Below are 7718 nucleotides of genomic sequence, written 5' to 3'. Positions count from 1 at the left end.
CTGCATCAATCCAAGTTATCATTTGTTGCAGCAAGAAAGGCAGAGGATGATCAGGCAAAGAGGAGGAAAGGTGAGAATTGAATAAGAGAATGAGAGAAATAGTGAACGAGCCTACAGATGCAACAGATAGCCAACAGAGATGCTAACCTGTAACCTACTGTAAATGTAGCCGAGGCTAACAAATGAAAGGACATTCTGAAAGGACAAATCAGAATATTTTAAGGCCATGTTCAGTCACAGTATGAATTATCCATCAATAATATTATTTGGATGTTTGGATGGATAAGTAATAATGTGACTAAACATGGCATTACAATATTAGGTCATGACTCAGTAATATACTCAGACTTACTTGATACTTGATTTTAAAAACTGAACAGAGGATGAGACAGGAGAGAGAGATGAAGAGGTTGAAGGGACAGAGACAGGAGGAGGAGAGAGAGATGAAGAGGTTGAAGGGACAGAGACAGGAGGAGAGGAGAGAGAGATGAAGAGGTTGAAGGGACAGAGACAGGAGGAGAGGAGAGAGAGATGAAGAGGTTGAAGGCACAGAGACAGGAGGAGAGGAGAGAGAGAGATGAAGAGGTTGAAGGGACAGAGACAGGAGGAGAGGAGAGAGAGAGATGAAGAGGTTGAAGGGACAGAGACAGGAGGAGAGGAGAGAGAGAGATGAAGAGGTTGAAGGGACAGAGACAGGAGGAGAGGAGAGAGAGATGAAGAGGTTGAAGGGACAGAGACAGGAGGAGAGGAGAGAGAGATGAAGAGGTTGAAGGGACAGAGACAGGAGGAGAGGAGAGAGAGATGAAGAGGTTGAAGGGACAGAGACAGGAGGAGAGGAGAGAGAGATGAAGAGGTTGGAGGGACACAGAGACAGGAGGAGAGGAGAGAGAGATGAAGAGGTTGAAGGCCCAGAGACAGGATGAGAGGAGAGAGAGAGATGAAGAGGCTGAAGGGACAGAGACAGGAGGAGAGGAGAGAGAGATGAAAAGGTTGAAGGGACAGAGACAGGAGGAGAGGAGAGAGAGATGAAGAGGTTGAAGGCACAGAGACAGGAGGAGAGGAGAGAGAGATGAAGAGGTTGAAGGGACAGAGACAGGAGGAGAGGAGAGAGAGATGAAGAGGTTGAAGGGACAGAGACAGGAGGAGAGGAGAGAGAGATGAAGAGGTTGAAGGGACAGAGACAGGAGGAGAGGAGAGAGAGAGAGCAGGAGAAGGAACCAGTGAGATGCAGGTGGAGTCAGTCAGGTCCATTATCAGCCCATGACCCGGCTACATACAAAGACCAGAGTCACTGCTCTGATGAAGGAAAAGGTAAGCTGTGGTGTTACTGTACTTATTGTTACCTATATGCATTCTTTATTTATCAGCAGTTTGAGTCAGCTGATTTGATATGAGGTAAATGTGTATTAAATGAATTCAGAATCATTGCAGAAAAGAACTCCACCTTTATCATCTCTCTCTCTCTCTCTCTCCACAGCCTATAACAAACACTTCATGTATACAGTTACAGATCAGCTTAGTTGTAGTTTTTGGTGAGGCAGCAACACACACACACACACACACACACACACACACACACACACACAAACTTCAGTTACAGTTTTATATGTATTTATTTTACGATTACAGCAACACACTGACACAGAGACACACACTGAACAGTTCTGCCTATGTTTATGTTGTGTGTGTGTGAGAGAGAAGGAGAGCCGTCTAATTGCAACGATATAATTATGGCTCAAACATTCGCAACTTGGGTCTGTCCGGGTGACCTAATTAAAATAACATGTTTTTTTGGAGAGTTCCCCCAGTGATAAAATCCCCACTACACCACTGGTTATCAGACTGTCAGACCGACACGCCCTCGACATGCGCAGCCGGCTGATCCATTCACGCTGGTTCAGCCTCTGATTCTACAGATTCTACAGAGGCGGAGAATCCAAGCAGAGGTACGACTGTTCGTACACTCAACACTTCAACACGGTTGTTGTTTTCTCTCTATTTTTCACAAGTTGAAGTTAAGACCAAAGACTTTTTATGCACAAAACAGAGTTATTTGTCCTACAATCTGATTTTTTCATGATAATTGATCCACCCGACAGGTGTGACAGGTGTGACACATCCAGAGGCTGATGAACAGCAGGGTTGGTCAGCGCAGACAGTTTATGTTAAGTGACGTCTGTGTTGTGCTGTGTGATGAAACTGCACGTCCCCTCCGAGCCCGTCCCCTCCGAGCCCGTCCTCTCCGAGCCCGTCCCCTCCGAGCCCGTTCCTTCTGAGCCCGTCCCCTCCGAGCCCGTTCCTTCTGAGCCCGTCCCCTCCGAGCCCGTCCCCTCCGAGCCCGTCCTCTCCGAGCCCGTCCCCTCCGAGCCCGTCCTCTCCGAGCCCGTCCCCTCCGAGCCCGTCCCTTCTGAGCCCGTCCCCTCCGAGCCCGTTCCTTCTGAGCCCGTCCCCTCCGAGCCCGTCCCCTCAGAGCCCGTCCCCTCCGAGCCCGTCCTCTCCGAGCCCGTCCCCTCCGAGCCCGTCCCCTCCGAGCCCGTCCCCTCTGAGCCCGTCCCCTCTGAGCCCGTCCCCTCCGAGCCCGTCCCCTCTGAGCCCGTCCCCTCCGAGCCCGTTCCTTCTGAGCCCGTCCCCTCAGAGCCCGTCCCCTCAGAGCCCGTCCCCTCAGAGCCCGTCCTCTCTGAGCCCGTCCCCTCCGTCCGACTGAATGTGATGTGTTTATATACTGATTATTTATTGATCATAGAATCCTTAAGAATCCTTCGGCTCTGTTCCACAGGACCCATGAGGCTTAGCACCCGGTACCACGGAGACGGGATGAATTTACAGCACTGCTTGTTACTGTAGCAGCTGTGTGTGTTCAACTTGATCTCACATTCAGAGTTTTTACATCCATAAGATGATTAACGGGTCTGGTCATGTCCAACTGTTCTCCTGAAAATTGAAAATTGGCCAGGACTCCCTTGAAAAAGAGGTTCTTAATCTCAACGGGATTTTTCCTGGATAAATAAAGGTTAAATAAAAAAATTTTAAAAAATGGTTCTGTTCAGGTAGCCACTGTTCTCTCTTGTGAATCTGCTGATCAGATGCAGTGATGTTGTCCAACATAGCAACAGTAACTAAGGAGGGGGGTGGGGCGAACAGAGTGTAGACAAACAGAACGGAGCAGAATCTGAAGAGAGTTTGGGTCCAATCTGCGTCTGGATGAACTTATAAGGAAACTGTGAGTCTTATCAGAGACACGGTGAGCTGCTGCCAGCTCTCATGTTGGTTTGGACTTTAACTTGTTAGTGAGCAGAACCTGGATCAGATCCAGTCTCAGTGAGGTCACAGTGTAAAAAGGTTCCATCTGAACTGGTCCTGGATCAGATCAAGTGTCAGTGAGGTCACAGTGTGTCAGTGTGGCTGACAGTGTGGCTCAGGCGTGTGTGAGCAGACCAATCAGAGCGGACTGAGCTTTCCAGGAGGCGGGCCTTAAAGAGACAGAGAGGCTCAGAGGGTGAAGACAGTCTGCAGCACTGACAGGACGAAGCCAAAATAAAGTATGATCTGAAATATGTCTCCTGCAGGTCAGACGCACTGAATGCAGGCAGAATAGCTGTGGTATTTGTACTTTTACTATCGTAAAGATGTGACTATTTGGTTGGACTCAGTTGTTCCAGTCACATTAAACAGTGACTGATGTTTATCAGCAGCTGCCTGCTAACACAATGCTTCTCTCATATCTGCTCCATTCATCACTTCCCTCCCACTGTTCAGGGCAGGAAGTCACCTTCATTAAACTGTTTCTCCACTTCCCATCAGCCTCCTGTTCCTGCTACCGCTGCCTGAGGGGATTATTCATGGAACATACTTTAACAAAGCCTCTGAAAAAACATCTCCACAGGACATGAAGTCTCACGTTTGGCCTCAAAAATCTTTAAACATGACAGAAAATTACACTTGATACACAAACACCCTGATTTCTGTTGAAGTCAGAATGATGTCACTCTGTCTGATCTCCAGGTGCTTCACTGTGATGTAATGACATGTTGGTTAACCTATCAGTGTCTGCATGTCGAAGTGTCCCTGATGTGCTGGTCGTGCATGGCAGCCGCCACCATCAGTGTGTATGTAAGAATTACTGCGAGTCTGATAAATGTAAATGTCCCCCTGAAATTCCACCAGATATGTGTCCGCTGCGTTACGGCTCTGATCCGGTTTTGCTCCGCTGTCCACCATCCGCCAACCCCCACCGGTCAGCAGCACCGAGATCCTCCCAGTGGCACCACACAGGGGCACCACAGGGGCACCACACAGGGGCACCACAGTGGCACCACAGGGGCACCACAGTGGCACCACAGTGGCACCACAGGGGCACCACAGGGGCACCACACAGGGGCACCACAGGGGCACCACAGGGGCACCACACAGGGGCACCACAGGGGCAGTCTGTGGCACCGCAGGGGCAGTCTGTGGCACCACAGGGGCACCACAGTGGCAGTCTGTGGCACCGCAGGGGCAGTCTGTGGCACCACAGGGGCACCACAGGGGCACCACAGTGGCACCACAGGGGCACCACAGGGGCACCACAGGGGCACCACAGGGGCACCACACAGGGGCACCACAGGGGCACCACAGGGGCACCACACAGGGGCACCACAGGGGCAGTCTGTGGCACCACAGGGGCAGTCTGTGGCACCACAGGGGCACCACACAGGGGCACCACAGGGGCAGTCTGTGGCACCACAGGGGCAGTCTGTGGCACCACAGGGGCACCACAGTGGCACCACAGGGGCACCACACAGGGGCACCACAGGGGCACCACACAGGGGCACCACAGGGGCACCACACAGGGGCACCACAGGGGCACCACAGGGGCACCACAGGGGCAGTCTGTGGCACCACAGGGGCAGTCTGTGGCACCACAGGGGCACCACACAGGGGCACCACAGGGGCAGTCTGTGGCACCACAGGGGCAGTCTGTGGCACCACAGGGGCACCACAGGGGCACCACACAGGGGCACCACAGGGGCACCACACAGGGGCACCACAGGGGCACCACACAGGGGCACCACAGGGGCACCACACAGGGGCACCACAGGGGCACCACAGGGGCACCACAGGGGCACCACACAGGGGCACCACAGGGGCACCACAGGGGCACCACAGTGGCACCACAGGGGCACCACAGGGGCACCACAGGGGCACCACAGGGGCACCACACAGGGGCACCACAGGGGCACCACACAGGGGCACCACAGGGGCACCACAGGGGCACCACACAGGGGCACCACACAGGGGCACCACAGGGGCACCACAGGGGCACCACAGGGGCACCACAGGGGCACCACAGGGGCACCACAGGGGCACCACAGGGGCAGTCTGTGGCACCACAGGAGAACTGCCAGGAGATGCAGTTCAGAAACTGTCTCGCTGTCTCTCCCACCAGTTGCAGTTTGAGTCCGCCATGGTGGAGTACGGTCGACAGCTGGCATCATGAGACTGAGGAGTTCCCGCGATAATCACATGATCACTCGCAACCGCAGTTATAGGTCTGTGTAATAACAACAACAACATGAAGTGTTCCCGACCGAAGGATTAGCAGAAGAACACAGAGTGTTTTATTTTGAAAAGTAACCAGATGTTATATTGTTATCTCGAAAAATTCAGCTGAATTGCTGCGTCGTGCTCCGGCATCCGCCAGAAATAGAAGTCCTGCATATCTGCTCCGTCCAGCTCCGGACTGCCGGAGCTGGACGGAGCAGATATGCAGCGCAGCGGACCTGCTGGACATCATCACACAGACTAGAGTGAAACCATCAGCTCCGCTGGCATGGCGGAGACGGAACACAGCAGACACGTATCTGGTGGAATCTAGGGGTCAGAGTAGGGCTGCCTGATAAATCAAATTTTCATCGTCATCGCGATATGAACATGTGCGATAAACACATCGCAAAAGACTGCCTGACACGCCATGAATAAAGAAATTATTTTGTTTACATGTGCCATTCTGCATTATTTGGACCTTCTTGTTAATTCAGCAAATGTTCTACATGAACTTCTTTCTGTCTCTGAGTAGGAACATGGGCCCTCATTTATCCGTGAAACGGGTGCAGATCTGAGGACAGAATTGGTCTTCAGACAGGACACACGTGTGATTTATGAAACGTTCGTATCTGACCAATTCCAGCGTACGAATGATCGGGTCTTGATTTGACAAAAAAGTCGTATCAGTAAAAACGTGGGCTTTTTTTAAACTAAATCTTTTTTATTTTGTTTTATTTGTTTTAAGAATCCGTTTTGATCTGTTCTAAATATGTGACTGCTTGTGCTTAATGACAGCTGAGGTCTGTTTAATAATTATTTTCAGACTCAGCCAGATTTTGCTGTGCTGCACCACAAATCCACACACTCAGATTTGCGTACACGAGCTCAGACCTGACGTGAGATCTGATCGTAGCTTCCGCTCACGTCTAAATTAATAAATGCCGAAGCTTGCGTGGAAATGGTCGTACGCACGGTTTTCTGCTGTACGTTTGTTAGATAAATGAGGGCCATGGAGTCTGTTTGTCTCAGTGATGGACGGTTTGTTTCATACAGAGCAGGAAGTGACATCACATCACTGAGGTCACTCAGATGCAGGATAATGTATCTGTGAACTGGACTGAGAGCTGATCACTGTGATCAGAGAACAAGACATCCAAAGTGTTTAAAATGGGCTTCATGTGAACTCAGAGAGACAAACAGATGAAACCTGTGAAATTAAGAACCAGGTTGTAAGAATAAATTGTGTGACCGTGTTGAGTTGTGGTGTGAGGTCGAGCTGTTAGCGTTAGCGTAGCGCTGTGAGCTGACATCATCTCAGGGAAACCCACATACCAAAGTCCTGAGTGCTGCACAACACTTTCCTACAAACACTGGTAGTGTACAACACGTCGGCTGTCAGGACATTCTCCATCATCTTTACTGCCTTTTTCCTCGACTGCTTCCTTGTGTCCTTCCCTTCTTACCTCCTTTCCTTCTCAGGACGTAAATTCTCACCCTTGGCGACTCTGATCCCTGAGAACATTTTGATCTTTAAACTTGAACTAGTTTTAAAGAGATGTTCTTTCTCTCTCAGAGCAGAAAACTTTTTTTTTTTTTTTTTTTACCGACCAATCATGTGTGTTTATTTACTCTGACTCACAGGTCGTCATGGTAACAGGGGGAAATGCAGCTAAGAATACCGGCGGTGACTCGCTGAGAAAGTCTCCTTTCATGGCAGTGATGGACTTTTTCCTACCTTCCTTCAGGCCGAGCTGAGCCGTGAGGTTGGCCTCGGTCTGACGGAGCTGCTCCATGTTCTCCTGCAGAACACTGATGTTCCCGTTCAGGACGAGCTGCAGGGCGAAACAAACACACCCAGAGAGGAAAAACAACATGTTAGTGAGAGGCTGAAGGGTTAAAGGTCGTACTGAGCCCACAGTCACACTCAGCTCTTTGTTCAGACACATAATCTTCACTCCTCCATCCTGCTTCTGTTCTTATTGGGATTAGTTTTTTTAATATTACACCACCAGCTGTTGATTGTGACTCACTTTGTCAACGAGCTGACACATAAAGACTCATGTAAACACGTACGGAAGGACACAAGACATCACTCCCGGCGCGCAGGTGGTCGAGTGGTTAGAGCGCATGCCACATACGCAGCCGACCCCGGTTCGATTCCGGCTGGAGGTCCTTGCTGCATGTCACATCCC

The sequence above is a fragment of the Sparus aurata genome, chromosome 11 (assembly GCF_900880675.1).
Source record: "Sparus aurata chromosome 11, fSpaAur1.1, whole genome shotgun sequence".
Classification (NCBI taxonomy): Eukaryota; Metazoa; Chordata; class Actinopteri; order Spariformes; family Sparidae; genus Sparus; species Sparus aurata.
The sequence above is the reverse complement of the archived record's forward strand: the minus strand, read 5'-3'. Positions refer to the sequence as shown.